Below are 17,558 nucleotides of genomic sequence, written 5' to 3' on the forward strand. Positions count from 1 at the left end.
CTGGAGATTGGATTACACTCTCATATTAGCCCCATGGCAGTAGCACATGATTTGGTCTGGACTTGCTAAGAACCAGGCTTTAAATGGGATTTTCAGGGCCCATCTCACATTTGGGATTCTGCTGGAATTTGCTCTCAGAAGTTGTTCAGGTATTCCAGGGCTGCAGCAAAGCCTCAGTGCCACAGGGCATGGCCTGGGCACACCTTTCTCTCCTCTCTGACCCCAGCTGTTACTCTTTCCCATGGAAAATTATCTTGGTTTGGTTCTTGTCCCCATGTAAAAATGAAAATCCAACATTTCTGCCTCTAAAGACACAAAGCACATTAAATACATGCCGGATCCACAGCAGTGACTGACCTGTCTCCACAACATAAATAAATGGCATTTTTACATTTTTTTTCCTGTCCCTATTCTTACTACAACACCTTTCTCTAAAAATCAATGTAATCCTTCAAGTTCCTGGTTGTAAGATAAATTGATTGTACACAGAAAAGGTCACTTATTTCAGTAAAATGCAAACTCAGGGCCTGTTTCCTCATGGAGCAGAGCCTAGGAGAGCAAAGCACTGAAGATTCCCGTGGCAGGAGCTCTCTCCCCAAAGCTTTGGGTATTTGGGACAGTCCCTGTATCTCTCCTTGGCCACAGGTTCCAGACAGAAGGAAAAACAGGGAAACAGCAAATTACTGCAAAACCTCTTTGAGCTCTCAGCTATAATGCAAACACTGCGTAGGAAAGTGCCTTCTTAGCCTGAATATTTCTGCCTTTACAATTTAAACCCTACACAACTACACGGATACCACAACAAAGCAACTATTCCAGTGTAAACACAAAAGCAGCAATTCCCAAAACAGCTCAGAGAAGCTGTTTTACCCGTTTCTGTAAACTCATTATCTAAGCACATATACCCAGGCAACCATCCTCAAAAACGCTTGGATGTAAATTTCAAATTTGACAACTTAGGCTACCCCAGCCAGGAGAGCACTGCAACCTTACAGGTAACATTTGCTAAATGGAAAAAAAAAAAAAATGCCTCGTTTGCTTTTGCATTGAAACTTTCTAAAGAAACCAATTAGGTGGTAGTAATAATAATAATGGCAATAATAAATAAAGCCAACAAACAAAACCCACCCAAAAACTAAAGGCAAGATATGAAAACAACCAAGGATTTGAAGGCTACAAATACAGCGTTCCCCAGAAAAATAGAAGTCTGGCAGTTAAATCTGTGGTTGGGCTGGGGACCGAGTGCATTTTGGCTAATCTTAGTTCTAGCACAGGCTAAAGTTAGGAAACATGGACTGAGAAAGAGCAACATCAACACTGCAGCTCTAATCATCTCCATATAATTTAAGAATATTTTGTGTCCATCTGCTGAGAAGGTGAGTTGATAACTCAGGCCCACTTGTCAGACTTCTACACCCTCATTTGACTTGTCTCCTACACCGGGGAAGAAGTTATCCATGGACACCACTGGACATAACATTGCAGGGAAGCAGTCAATCATTTCATCTTTGGGTGCTTAAAACACACGGGCTTTTCTGCCTGCTTTCTGTAGTGCCAGGATGGGAGGGAATGGCTTCAAACCCAAAGGGAGAAGGTTTAGATTGGGTATTAGGGAGGAATTGTGCCCTGGGAGGGTGGGCAGGCCCTGGCACGGGTGCTCAGAGAAGCTGTGGCTGCCCCTGGATCCCTGGAAGTGTCCAAGGCCAGGCTGGACAGGGCTTGGAGCAGCCTGGGACAGTGGAAGGTGTCCCTGCCATGGCAGCTGGGTAGGACTGGATGGGCTTTAAGGTCCCTCCCAGCCCAAACCATCCTGGGATTCTGGGATTCCAGATCCCATCCTAGAGGCAGGCACATTTCTAAGCCTCCCATCTTCAATGCCCTCAAGAAGGCTGGAGCTGTCTCAAACTCTGCAGGGAATCCAGCACATTTCTCATCCCAGTTTGGGACTCTGGACTCTGTGCTCTGGGCCTGGTGAAGTTCTAAACCTTGACAAGTAAGGTGGTGTTGGCTCCAAGGTTGGACTCAATGACATTGGAGATCTTTTCCAACCTCAATGGTTCTATGATTCTGAGCCACAGGAAATTCCAGGCAGAGATCAAAAAACCCCAGAAGCAACTCAAGATTCTTGAGGTGTGAGTGGCTGCAGTGCTTGCATGCTGGAGGTGCCACCCTGTGCAGGGTTTGGGGTGGGGTGGTGGCAAACAGGTTGGCACAGAGCCTGGGACTCAGGCTGTTTGCTCAGCAGCAAACAAATGATGCATTTGTGATGCATCAGCCCATGGGATGCACACTCTGTCCTTTCGCCCTTTCTTTTCTCCCCAAACTGAAGGAACAAAGAGATTCAGGGAGATGCTCTCAAAGCCAGGGGTTTGTCTGAGATCTGGGAACACAAACGTTCCATGGATAAATGAAGAGCCATTAGATGTTCAATCCTTATCCACTCAGACACAGCCTCTTGGAAAAGCCTTAAAGGCTTTTCAAACCAACAGCTACTTCCAAGGGATTATTGCTGCACTAACACAGGACCCTAGGCATGGGTGTTCTTATCCAGAATTTCATTTCATGCATAATTGTTCTCTGGAAAGCAGTAAGACAATGTCTGCCAATAAAACTACTTCTCAATAAAAGCTCCTTTTTCATATTCCAGCCCCACGCTGGCTGACCTGAACATTCAGAGCCTAAATTGATGCACATGTGAAGCATTTCACACACCCCTAGTTAAAGTCTTCTCCTGCAGAAAACGTCTCCTCTCTTCTCAGCAAGATGCCAAGAGAGCCCCAAGGACACAAAAGAGTTTACACCATTATTACAGAGTGAGAAGAGCTATTTCTTCTGTTGACATTCTGCTTGCATTGAAATAGAGAAAAGATCTTCGTACTTGACGGACTTCCTTTAAGCTGGAATTTAAACCATCTGATACATCAAGGTCTGAGGTACACAAATAAAGCCCTGTCTTATTTTGAAAATTAAATATATTCATTTTATCTATTTATCTATTTATATATTTATATATAAATATATTTATATATTATAATTTTTATATTTTTATATTTATATATTTATACATTTAGGTGCTGGGACTAGATTATGTTTAAAGTCCCTTCCAATTGAAACTATTCTAGAATTTTTTTTTTAGCTTATTTTCTAAAGTAAACAGAGGTGGCAACAGAGGTGTGAAAATACAAAACTGGTTCAAGAATATGTTCTGGGACAGAGATCTCAATCAGGATTGCTCTAAGACCTTTGCCAGCGGGCTTTTTACCAGTCAGCCCTGGAGAGAAAGGACTGTACTTAATAAAAAACGTTTGAAATGTCTCTATTTTCTTGTACATAAAGTGACAAGTTCAAATTTCACATTTTGTCAAGAACAGATATTAGACCCACAAGCAACAGAGAGTTCCCCAGAAACCAAACCAATGCACAAGGCTCTTATGTCATGTCTGAAAGATCGTATGAAGCTATCAGAAAGATTAATTCATCCACCAGAAAAGGGGTTTAACCTTTAAGGTATGAGCAATCCTGTGTTTTCTCTGCAGTGTCAAACAATGGAGCATCATCCTGAACCTAAAAGATTACATGAGATGAATTACATTTTCTGAATTAGTGACTTCCCTGTTGTTCAGGAGAGCCAATGTGCCTGTGTAAGCCCCCGGGTGCCATTCAGGTGTGTGTCAGACTGCCAACCCCAGCCTGACATTTGGGGTTTACCCCTGGGAGGTGGGAGCACTCCTGCCCAGGCACATGGCTGGAGTGAACATTCCTGAAGGCACATTCCATATGGGTTGAACCCCTTCCCATGAACTGCAGCCAGCAGGCAGAAATAATAATCTGAAATCTTCATCAAGAGAGCTCAAGCCTCAAGTTACCCCATCCTATTTAAGCCTGCACTCCCATGGAGAAATTGCAGGGGCATGTCCATCCCAAATGTGCTCTCATTTCTGACAGGGGACCCGTGAAAAGTAATAAAAATGCTGCTGAGATGGGGAATGGGTATTATGGGATATTGGGCCTGCTGCTGTTCAGATAGATCCCATGGCAAACCTTAGCACAGTGCCAGGAGTTAGAAAGGCCATACCAGAGCAGGCTGGAGGGCTCATGGAATACCCTGAGTTGGGAGGGACCCACAGGGGTCATTGATCCAACAATCCTGACCCCAACAATCCCACCCCAGGCATCCCTGGAGAGGTGTCTCAACCCTCCTGGAGCTCTGGCAGCCTCGGGGCTCTGCCCATTCCCTGGGGAGCCTGGGCAGTGCCAGCACCCTCTGGGGGAAGAACCTTTCCCTGAAATCCAACCTAGACCTCCCCTGGCCCAGCTCCAGCTGTTCCATGGGTCCTGTCCCTGTCCCAGAGAGCAGGGATGGGAGCTGCACGAGTGAGGAGCTGCAGACCATGGTCAGCTCTGCCCTCAGGCTCCAGCTCAACAAGCAAAGCAACCTCAGCCCTCCCAGAACCAGGTAGGACAGGTCATCACCCCCAGTCATATCAACAGCACAAGTCAAGGCAGTGGAACAAGGAAAGGAAAAAAACCCACACATCCTTGAACCTTTCTCCCTGGCCACCATTTCCAGACCATGTCTTTATCAGGCCACGTTCAATTCAGGTGCTCGGTAACTTGCAGTGGGTTTCTCCTCTAAAACCACATCTGCTCTTCCCTTTATTGTGTGTGAACTTCCAACATCCCCTGGAATTGTCCCAGTGGGGAGAAAACTCCCCTCTCCTGTTTACATTGAGCCCTGGCTTCTCAAGCTTCAGCTGAGGTCCTTAAAGCTGCAGTGAACAACTGATTCCTCTTTACTCTCCACACAGCACATTTTTAATGTGTTGGTTCATCTTGGCTGGACATTTTCATGGAACCCCCCACTGCAAATTCAAACTCCTGCTCTCAAATGACAACAATCAGAGATGGAGATTGTTGAGATGGCCAAGGGCAGGTTGGTGCTGACGGATTGCTTTTGGAAAAAAAATCTTTATTAATAGTGACCCCAACAGCCTGAATTAGAAAAAAATGCCATGGAAGACAACCTACAGCCTTTCAAGGTCTATAAGGCACCTAAAAGAAACTTTAAGCTGGTTTGGGCACCTTCAGAGACACTTGCACATGTTCATAAGATACACACATCCAGTTTACATTTTTTTTGGCAAAATACCCAAATAAATCAAAGGCCATCAGGTTTCCCTCTCCTTATCACACAAATAAATCACAGGATTCAGGATTATATTATTAAATTAATTAATAAATGTGTTAACACAATTATTAAAATTATTAATAATATTATATGTTATATTTCTGATTAAAGCACACCACAATAGTTTTTATACTCTGCATAATGAACACTGTCCAAGGAAATTTCTTCATGCAAACCTGTCACAAAGAGCACCAAAACCTTCAGTGGATAAACAGCCAGTGTATTCCAGAACAGAATTGTTTGTGCTAAATATTACTATTATTATGTTTCAAAAAAAGAAAAAAAAAATAAACAGTTAAACCTTCCTTTCTAAAGCAAGAGTATGATTGCAAGGTAACAGCAACAATTGCTCTTGGCTATTTAGATATACAGGAGACTGTGAGACTTCCAGAGCTATTGGCCTCTAATCACTTTTCATGCAGTCTGACATGTAAAACCCACTATTTAAACATCACAGCTGCTTAAATAAAAACAGGATTTTGAATATTCCATCCTGCTACTGATTATTTCAAGTATGCAAAGGCAAACAGTGTCAAACCAGTTTGTTCACACATGGATTTTTACAGCTCAGGAAGACCTTGTTTCCTGAAGAACCTGAGAACCACCTATGGACTTGAACTAAAAATGGAAGGACTGAGTTATTGTGAGTCAGTCAAAAACTGACCCTTCCAGACTGCACAGCAGTTGATGATTTTCAGCTGTCTCAAAGAGAAAGCAATCCTCAAAGTGTCTGAGGGATGGAATCCCTCTCAGGTTTTGTAGCACCACTTTATCTGGTTATACCTGACTCATTCTGTGTGACAGAGCAACTTTCCTGAAGGGAAGGTTAAACCAGATTATCCTGCCTGACCTTGGACAAGGGATGGAGGGACAGGACACAGGGAATGGCTTCCACTGCCAGAGGGCAGAGATGGATGGGATATTGGGACGAATTGTTCCCTGGGAGGGTGGGCAGGCCCTGGCACAGGGTGCCCAGAGCAGCTGGGGCTGCCCCTGGATCCCTGGCAGTGCCCAAGGCCAGGCTTGGAGCAGCCTGGGATGGTGAAAGGTGTCCCTGCCATGCAGGAATAAGATGTCCTTCAAGGTCCCTTCCAATCCATTCCATGATTCGATGAAAATAAAAATGACCAAAAAATATTCCCATGTGCTGCAGTGAGTTCACTGCATGTTCTCTTTCCAAATGGAGCCCATGAGATGTGATTTACCAGTGCCATCACTTTGCTGCTCCCCTGACTTTGGGCAGCACTGAGCATCTCCCCACCCCTTTGCTTTTCTGAACCACGCTTTTATTACATTCATGTGTTCTCCAAGACAACCATAACTGGAGTTCACTAAATAAATTTGCTTGAGAAATTTATACAGGGTTTGAAAGTCTAATGCAACTGCCAAAAGATTTTGGAGTGCTGGGAGAATTAATCTTACTACTCATTACATTTATTGATTCCAATCAAGCTTCCAGACATCAGCATAGGTGCCACTGCTAAGAAATAAAAAGTTTCCAGGAAATCTCCATGTAAATCTAAAGTGACTGCCAGCTTTGGGGAAGGGAAAATGGCTAAGGAAGAGGTGTGTAATCTACATGCCAGTAAATGCTGGGCTAACAGGTTATCAGCCACCACTTCAGGAGCTTTCTCCAACACTGCTTTTACAACCAGCTCAAGATGAGACTTCAGCCAATATTCATAACAGCGTTTTCTCTTTCAACACCCTGTGAATTCAATTAGGGATGAAAAGCAAAAAGACACTTCCACACATAAAGGTTGCATTTTGTTTCTTTTCTTTTTTAATTAGGAGCTGAATCTAGTTGAAGGTAGAAGCTGAGCAGCCATGCAATCATTCTATACTAAATAAATAGGAAGAATAACTTTGCTGCCACATCTGCCCTCCAGAACAAGTGGAGGCTTTTCATTTGAGGATGGAAGAAAACAACAACTGCCAGTTTTGGAAATAATTTACCACAATTACCTGAGTTAACCTGAGAGAAAAAGAGCACTTGTGAAGAGATGAAAAATAATGACACAAGTTTTTTATTTTCTACAGCTCCTACTCCAATCCTCCCCTTGGACTGGAGTGTAAATCACAGATAATGCTGAGGGAACACCACAATCCAGCCAGGATTTGAAAGAGTTTGGTTGAGCACAGCATGAGATAAACGTTTTAATTACACGACTGAAAACTGATTTTAACGTAATTGTTTTTCACCTATTATTTTTGTGTGTGTGGTATAGATTATAGAAGGCTACACTGGAAAACACTTGGGAAAATAATTATTCCAAAAGTTTGCTGCAACTCTGAGTTTCTGAAGTATCATTTTTACTTGTAGTGGTTGCAATAAATAAGATCAGTACTGAAAACAGGCCCATGTGAAAGACCTTTCTGGATCACCTGTGAACTAACATTTTCTTGAATTGGTTGGCATGGCTCATATTATAATAGAATAAATATTTTTAAACTTTTCTATTTCTGAGCATTTTGCTTCCAATTTAAATTTGTAAGAGAAGAACACCTGCAATGCTAAATAGAAAAATGTCAATAACTTGCCAGAATTCCTTGATGTTTGCCACTTTGTAGAAATACAATCTGGATGCAGTTTAATCCTCATTAGGCCTTACAAAATTAAGTTAAATGTAAACTATAAATAATAATCAGCCTGTTCCATTTGAATTTTCTGTTTTTTCTGTGTCATCATTTGACTTTGTAAGTGAGGGTGATTTTGGGACATGTTCTTAAAAAACAACATAAAAAATAACTTAAAATTTCCTGTCTCAGTTGATTGTGAGCATGTTGTCTCCATAAAAATACAGGAATTTCCTGCCTAGATAACACCTAACCTAGCACAGGAACCTATCAAGCAACAGGACCAACCTGTGAAATTTTGTGTGCAAGTTTAGCTGATGATGCTGAGAAGGATTTGCTGCTTCACTCCTGACACAAATGAGAGTTTATTCCTGACAGATTGTAGAAGTACCCCTTGTAACTGAAAGCACAGGTACAACACTAAAAGCCTCACAGCAATTTTATTCTCTATTAACTCAACCAAGAGGGAGTATCAGCTAGGAGAGAATGTGCTAAAACATAACATATAATATTAAAAAACAACAAAACAAAGAAAAAATCCCAAGAAATAAACTATTTTAATGTTGCCTTTTGAATATATTTGGAGATTTCACTGAGACTCACCAACACAAATGTTATTCAACCAGGCTGGCTTACAAAGGAAACAGATGTCAGTACAGTATTCTTATGTACTGGAATTAATTACATCAAGTTTTAGGTGATGACACAAATAAAGGTCAGGTTGTACTGCTGAGATGATCAAGAACACAAACTGCAAATCTATTGCAACATTTCATAACCCCCATTCCCCACAGGGCAGGAACCCCTTTCAGGCAGATGTGTGATGAGTAAATACTTAAATGTCACACCTGGAAAATTACCCAACCTGTGCCTCCCACATCAGATGTTTCCCTTTTAAACCCCGACAAGAGTAGCTCTGTTTCTGATGCATGGAAGACAATTCATGCTCTCTAATTGCCACTAATTGCCAGCAACCATTTTATCCACAATTTCAACCCTGAAAAGGATGCTTTCCATCAGCTGCAAACAGATAGGAAAAGGCTGGAAGGGAACATTACTCTCATGTGTTTGGATATCCCCTGCATACCCCTAGTTAAGGATGTTTTATCCAGCCCCACGGTGGCATTCTTGAATTCTACAGAATTGTGATTTAAAAGCATCAAGTAACTTGATAACTGATCTCATCTTCAAGCTCCTTTTAAAAATTTCATTTTTACTCTCCATTTCCATTCTGTATTTATCTGATTTCAGCCTCCTACAAGGATCTTGTCTGCTCTCTGTCACTCCAATCTGCCTCCAGTATTCAAGCATTTCATTCAATCTCTGCACCTCTAACCTGCCAGGTAAGAGTCAGCTCCTTAGAAATTTTTATTCCCAGGATATTTGATCACTAGAACCAACATAGAATTAAACATTAGGTAAATCTACTGAACTTAAGCAAATTAACACATGCGGTTCCACGGTTAACTTTAATAAAGATATACAGACAAATCACAAGGTTGGATTTCAGGAGGAATTTTTTTTCCTGGAAAGGATAGTCAGGAATTGGAAGGGGGACATTGGTGGAGTGCCCATCCCTGGGAGTATCCAAGGAAGGGCTGGAGGTGGCACTCAGTGCTCTGGGCTGGGGACAAGGTGGGCATTGGGCACAGCTGCGACTCCATGGGCTGAGAGGGATTTTCCAGCCTCAGTGATTCTGGAATTGTTTCCTTTATTATTAAAAAAGTGTATTCCCTGCATCTAACAGCCACTCTAAAAATGAAATTAAAGAAAGCCCCTCACCTTTCAGCCCTGGGTTTTTGTGGCTTCCAGTGAAAGCTCCAGCTGACTGCACTGTACTCCTTGTCCTCCTCTGGGCACTTTTCTTCCACAGTTCCCCCAGCCTTGCTTGTCAGCTGGACCTTATTCCACAGCCATGCAGAAGCACCTGGGGCATCATCCCAGAGCAGCTCCCTTGTCCTCCCCCTGTACTCTCTCAGCAGGCTCCTTGTGGTGCTGCAGGCAGGGAGAAGCCCATGCTCTGTGGGAGAGAAAGGCAGGATAAGAGAGGAGACAGCTCAGAAGGCACAGCCAGAGCCACAATGTGACACAGCTGGGACAGAACAGCTGCTCTGCAGAGAATGCTTCCAAGGGAAGTGCTTTCCAAAATAGTTGTGGCTCTTAAGAGCAAAGAAAGGACTTGGCCCTTCTTCTCTCCCAGCCTCTTTCTAGGTAATAAACAGCTACAAAAAAATCCCAGAATGGTTTGGGTTCAAACCAATCCCCTAAACCATCCCCTGAAGGGTTTAGGTTGGAAGGGACCTTGAAGATCATCTTGTTCCAAAGCCTCCAGCAATATTTCCTAGAAAAGAGTCCTGCTCATTGCTGTGTGCCTCAGATGGGAAAAAAAAGCCCCTAGACTCTTACTACTCTTCATTAATTACAGCTTAAAACCTTATGTGCCTTCAGCAAACCCCAAGTGATCTCAAAGAGAGGCTCAGGAGCATCCACCAGAATGCAGAAAACGCAGCAGGAATGTTTCTTGTCTGTTCTCATCAGAACAAGGGGGCCACTTTAAATAAAGACCATTTTATGAAGTTATTGCAGAAATACTAAGGAAAATATAAAGTGCAAGGCTTATTTTTCAAATTAAAAGACCTGTAAGATATGAAAATTGTGAGCTTAAATTTCTTTAAAACATCAGAAAAGCTCGCATTTCACAATAGCAATAGGTTCTAAGAAAAATTAAGTGCAACCCACTGGAATGAGTTTTTAATATCCAATTAATGGGCAGATGATGATTTGCACAAAGCCACAGCACCAGCCTGGGGGACTGCAGCAGGCACAGGAGCCTCGAGCTGAGCAGCAGAGCTGGAGCTGCTGCACCAACAAAGGTGGAAGCAGAAGATGAGCTGAACCAATAGCTCTTGTTGTTTGAAAAAAAAATCACTTTTTCTTAATTAAAAAAATAAATTAGAAACACTCTTCATAGATAAATAAGATAAAACTTTGGTCCAAATTGTGAGGAAAAAGTCTGTGCAATGCCATGGCTGAAAGCCTTGGGAGCACAACCTATAGTATGAGTTTGGCTGGCAAGGAAGCAGGGCAGAACAGTGGAGTTCCTTTAACCACGCAGGAAATCATGTCAGAAACAAATCTTCACCTTCCAAATTAGAGCCACAAATACTCTCAAACTGCTATAAACGTTCTGGAGTTAATCAGAAATAAGTTCTTTAATTCTTTGTCACAGGGATGAGTAGAGATGGTTGTGTAAGGAGCTGGTGTTGAAAAACAATAATCCCCTTGGATGTGGAGGAACCTGGAGCCACTGACAACACACAACATCCCTCAGCCATGGGTCACATGCTTCAAATTATAATACTCATGAAATTGAGCAACACTTCAGGAGAAAGCTAATCCTGCTCCAAAGTAGGAAATGCTCCAGTACAAATCCGAGCTTTTCTAAAGCTTCTGAAACAAAGTTACTCACAAAAATCACATGTAGGAAGTGAAGGTGTTGGAAACATCAGCGTTGGAGTTACTAAGGCAGAATTAATTCACCTCTGATGCACAGATTTATCATTAAACCATCTGGAATCACTCCTTTGTTCCTGCCTTGGGCTCAACACCAAAGTGGGGAGAATAAAGCACATGGTACAGGAAAGAATTCCTGAATGCTTGGATTCCTAACTTCCAAAAAGAACCCTTTGATTACAGCCCTTGTACGGAATGCACACACACACAGAGACATGGATCACCCCGGTTGGCAAAGGCTCCAAGAGAAAGATTCCTCCCCAAAACAAAGGCTGGCTCTCCAAGACTCGCTTCCTATCACAAATATTCCCCACTCTCCTCCTCTGGTGACAAAGAGAAAGCAGCACCAATTGCACAGAAGCTGCTCTCACCCAAGTGACATTTAGCCCAGTGTTCCTCCCGTCACTGGCAATCTTCCCCCGCTCCAGTGTGCTCACATTAATAAAGAATTCAGAGGTGAGCAAGAGCTCCTCAGAATATGTTAAGGACTGGGGGAGAAATGCAGTGTTAGGGAGGAAAATCCATTAAAAAAATGAAAAACAAGATCAAGCCAACCATGAATCTCACATTGCAGGACTACCAGGTTGCCTTATTAAATTGCATGTAAGGAGTAAAAGAAATGAAAAGGGTGAAATTAGGAGAAGCAGAGACCTACGCAGTACTGAAGCAACTGAAAATCTCCTGGAATTCAAATAACATATTAAAAAAAAAAAAAGAAATTTAATTATATTTCCAGGTGTTTTCTCTATCAAATCTACACATGAACATATCCTCTATATTCCAGAGCAGTGAGTGTGTACCTCATGTGTGTGGGAAGAAAGAGAGGCTCTAATATTAACGCATTTGTTCCAAAAACTTCTCTTCTTCCCTGTTTTCACCTACTAGACTTCCCTGTCAGATCCATCTTTCCTTCTCCTTCAAGGTTTTCCTTCAAGGGTTTGGGTTCAGCAAGGACGTGGTCAAGAAAATCCTTGAATACTCACACCAAAGCAAGACATTTGGGCAGGAGATAAAAGGCTAAACAGCCTGCAAAGTGCAAAGGTTCAAAAGTCCCAGGCGCTCAACTAAACCCAGAGGTGTGACCTTAATTTAGCCATCAAATTGCTTTATGATTCAGAATCGAATTACAGCATGCCCCATCCTCTCCTATTTCCATCAAATACACGTCCTGGACATAAAGGGCTCCAGTTAATTAAGAAGGATTGCTGAAATCATGTAAAGCATCAGAAAAAAAAAACTCAGAGGTAGTGTCATTCATCTTAAAAGGGAGAATAAAAAATTAACAAAATCGTTTTGCAGCACTCAAGGGGAAAAAATTGAATTATGGCCATTCTTAACTTAAAATACTTTGCACTTAAAACTTTGCAGACTGGGGTTCCCAAATGGAAAATACATGTGCTTTGGACCCCGGTAAATACAGCATAGAATGTTTCACTATGTGCCTGTTCATTAACATTAATGAACATATTAATTAGAGCAATTCTTAACTCTGCTCACAGTACAAAAGCACTGCATGCATTTAAAATTGACTGAAACCACATTAAAACTCTCAAATTTAAAGATGAGAGCTGCCAAGGTTCCAAGAGCAGGGGACCACAACAACTGCCTAAAAGTATTCCAAGTAAACCAATCCAAATATCATAATATTTAAAATATATTTTAAATTTAATATCAGAATATATAAAATATATATCAGAATATATATAAATATACATAGAAATATTTTATAGTTAATACCAGAATATTTTTCCTATATAAAGTTGACTGTATTAATGAAGGTGTTTCCTATGAGAAGACATGCAATAATTTGATCAATTTTAAAGTAAAAGGTTAATGGATATAAATTACCAAAAAGTGGTAGAGACAAATCATCTCATTAAGCCTGCTGACATTCCAGGATTCAGTTGTAACAGAACTGCCCCAATCAGTACTTCAGTAGCCTCTAATTAATTTGTTTTCTCAGCCATTACCAACTGCAAGAAGGAAGGAAAGTTTCCCAATGCCAATGAACGAGCCTCATTTTGGGAGGAACCCAGGGATGTTTTCAGATCAGGGAAACAGAACCTTGTGAAGGGACTTCCTGAGATCAGAACAAACCATTTAAACAAACAAACCATTGCTGTCCTGCTCAGAAATGAGATGTGGACATGACCAGGAGTAGACCCTGGTGATGGGATCCAAATCCAAATAAAGAGTGGTAGCTCCATAGGAAGAAGTCCTCTCGAGGAGCACTTTTCTGCCTCCAGCAGAGTTCCTACATTTCCTCTTTGTTCTCCTCTCCAAGCCTGTCTTCTGGCAAGAAATCTCCCTCCCAGAGTGCTGCTGGCATCTCATCACTGATTCATCTGCTTCAAGCCAAGGCTTTTTCATCTTAATGTAAAGAGATTCATTAGCAGAAAAATGCCAAATGATCTAGTTGTCCTCAGAGGTGACCAAACCTCCATACTGGATTTCTTATTTCTGATTCCATCTAGAACAACTCCAGATTCCAGGTTCTCCCTACCACCTTCCATTCTTTCTTTGCTGCACCACAGACCCCCTCCCCCCCAAAAACCCAGAAAAATTAATACGTCTATTTGATTAATGCTTGACTTACAGCACCAGTCAGTGCAGCTACAGAAATACTTTCTTTTTACAACTAAATAGAGCAGTAGTTATATTTTCAGTTACCACAGCTAAAACAGTTTGCTTGGAATAGTGTATTTTCAAATAATTGGGTTAATAATTGCACAAATGGAGAGGATGTTGAGCTGGGGGCTGCAGCAGCTGAAATTAGACAGATCTGTTACAATATTTCTCCCATTTTAACTCCAAGCTAGGTTGAGTTTTGTAACTAAAGCTGTGAAGCAGAATCCTGTTCATACACATTGGAATAGTCTTCCTAATCTTCACATTTCCTAAAAGAAATCCTACTGGCAAAGCTTCATCCGGAAATTTCTGGAATTCCTCAGAGCACATCATCCATTATGAAACTCTGAATGTGAGGAAATGGTTCAGTTCTGGCCCCAGCAGAAATCTGAATGGCAGGCCTATGCTTTAAACTTTTCAAAATATACATGAATGTCCTGGGTCTGGTTAAAGGGATACCTTCTACCCCTGAACATACGCTGGCATTTTAATTTAAACCAAATGCACATTGTCTGTTTTATGCTTCGAAATTTCAGACTTTCCCTTGAAGAATATTGAAATGAATTAAAAACTTTGAGGTACAGATGAGGCAGGCTGAGTCATAATCCATTTTACAAAGAAAGCCAGAGCCGTGCAGCCACATACCCTGAAGTGGCATGACCAGCTCACTTCTCCTCACACCCCTCAACAGAATTAAGAGCTGCACTTCAGACACCACAGCAATTTTATGCTTCACAAACAGCAATCAATGACAGTTTCCAAAGAGCACATGCAGAGCCATGGGATAGCTGTGAACATAAATATAGATACACTTGGTTTGCTCCATGACTGAACACATGAAAAGCAGCAAGACAAGGAAAAATTAAGTTTTCAAGAACAGCATGAAATGCACCACAAGTATATTCAGTATTTCCTCTGTTAAATGTACTGTGTTCCACACAGAACACAAAACACCAAAGTTATGTAAGAGAAAGCTTTTAAAGGAAATCTCAAAGTTGGGCTCCACAATTTTTGTTGGATTTTAACATTCTGAGTATGTTGCCCACTTCTGAATTTCATCAAGCAAAAGAGTTTAACCTGAAGCCAGGATTCCATTAAAAAAAAAAAAAAAAAGCAAACAAAACCCCAAACCAAACAAAAAACAAAACAAACAAACAAAAAACCAAAACCCCCAAAAAACCCCAAAAAAAAAAACCACCCACAAAAAAACCCACTTGCAAATACTTGACCTCTTGCAAACTGACATAAAACTGTCCACTACACCTTTTCTTATTGGAGCTTTAAATCTAAGTTGCAATGAATCAAAATAAATATTGATATTTCCTGCAGACACACCCCTAACACGCCTCATTCTGAGCTAAGTTTGAGGGGTTTAAGTGTAGCTGTCAGCACACTGAAGTAAACAAAATATCAAAGATTAAGAAGTCTCCTCCTATGGTTGTGGTGTTTAGTCAGCTCATAAGCACTTTATAAAGTCAGCTGGGTGCAAAGGCACAGAGTTTATCTCTAACGTGATATTTAACTTGAATTTTACAGAAAGCAATGATCAAAATTCAGATTATTTAAATCTCCATGAATCATGGCTGCAAACCTAGACTTTCCCAATACTTCTGACTGTACCAGCAATTAATATCTTCTATATTGATACTATTCACCAGGTTGAGAGAATCTAAAATTATCCCTGTGCTAAGAGTGCTGATTTTTCTGTCTGCTGCACAGGCATTTTTCCTGCTCCTCGTCTGCAGGGAATCCTCTGCCTGGTGCCTCCTCATCCCATATTCAAAGAGAGACTTCAAATAATGTTCTGGCATTTCTCCAGCATTAACTCTGACACAGTCAATTCAGCAGGGAAATGCCAGATTTCACCGAGCTGCTGAGGGGGTGGGGTTGGCAGAGCTGTGCTAATGCCCCTCCCTCTCCCTGCTTTTATTGCAAATAATTTTCATACATGTTTTCCTAACCAAATTTGATTTTGTCAACATATCCAGTGGGTTTACAATACAGGTATTGTAGTTGGAAATGTCAGTGCTCTAAATGTGATTCCTGATGTAGCCTCTCATAGGATATTGAGAAAGTGCCAAGTAAATTTATTCTATCTAAATGTCAGTTTAGGTGTAAAAAACCCTAAATATCATGAAGAGAAGAAGAATGTGCACTGTGTATCTAACGCGATGACTTGGATAGGAAATCAAATTAAATCTGTTTTGTGTGAGAATACTGAACCCTAGAGTGGAGGATGTCAACAGCCCCTCTGTAAAATGAAATGTATATTACAGACATAAATAATTTTACAAGACCCTTTTTATTGTAATCATAAAATCTTAAAAACATGATGGAATCAAAGCCATATTAGAGTTTAAAATACCATAAACCAAAGCTATTATATCTCTGGCATACAGGATAATTTAAAGGAAGACATAATCACTAAATCAAAATTTATCTTGCATCAGTAATAGGAGAAATGTGTTTTCATCATCAACTCCCCATCCAAGATCCTCCACAAAAATCAACAATGCCTCCATTTATAAAAAAAATATTGGAGGGAAGTTGGGAAGTGTTTCCATGGATAAATAACTGGTTATGGAGGTGGGGACTGAAGGTAGGATGGAGAGATGAGTGCTCAGGGCCAGCCAAGCCAGGAGCTGTCCTGCCCAAAAAGCCAGAATGAGTCTAGGAAAAGAGAGACTGGGAAGGTGACATTCCATGGATGAAATAAAGGAAGTCCAGACAGTAATGCTGAGAGCCACCTGCAGGGATGTGCAGATGGACCTTCCCTGTCTCAGTGTCTGAGCAATCACCGTGATGGATGGGAGGCAGCAGGAGGAGATGTGGAGTCACGGACCCGAGGGGAACATCCTGGCTCTCCACACAGCATGATGGATACCTGCTGAATGCTGAGATGCAGGAGCAGCAACATGGGGCTGCAGCTATTAATGCTGTGAGGAAATTGGTTCAGACTCCTTGACAGCCACTTAAAAAAGCAAAATAAAAGAATAGAAAACAGAAAAAAAAAATTAAAAATCAAGTGTTTGTAAAATCTACAGTGCAAACTTGTTGCACGTAATTCTGACTCCCCCACCTCAACAAGTGTATCAGGGACTTGGAAAGGGTTCAAGGATGGGAAAGAAATGATGTCTCACAGAGGGATGAGAGAGGTGTGGCACACCCAGAGCAAAGAGTGACAGTCCAACCTCGGGATCAGAGCATCCACAGCAGTTCCAGATAAACAAAAGGCTGGGGACTTTCCTGCATGGCCTGTAATTAGGAGGGGGAATTTTGCTCCAAATTCCATGAGTTCCCATGGGAAGAAGAAAAGGACTATCAACATCTCTGTGGAAGTCAGACCTCCTGGATATACCTCTGGCTTCCCAGCTGCCACAGCGTGTGGAGTCTGAGAGATCTTACTGAAGAACTGTCATCATATGCTCAATCTAAACTCACATTGTTGTGCTGCTTTCCAAAGGAAGAACCCTAAAAATGATAAAGTGGTAAAATAGAAGATAACTCTTTATCTTGAGCTCAAAGTGGCTGAGAAGCAGCTGAAGCACTCCTGGAGGTATGGGGGCAGGAACACTAGAAACGGAAAAGCAAAGCTCACACTCAACCTTGTGGTTTTCCTTGGCCAGCCCCATCACTGGAGGGAACTGGTTTG

Source organism: Vidua macroura, chromosome 8 (assembly GCF_024509145.1).
Source record: "Vidua macroura isolate BioBank_ID:100142 chromosome 8, ASM2450914v1, whole genome shotgun sequence".
Classification (NCBI taxonomy): domain Eukaryota; kingdom Metazoa; phylum Chordata; class Aves; order Passeriformes; family Viduidae; genus Vidua; species Vidua macroura.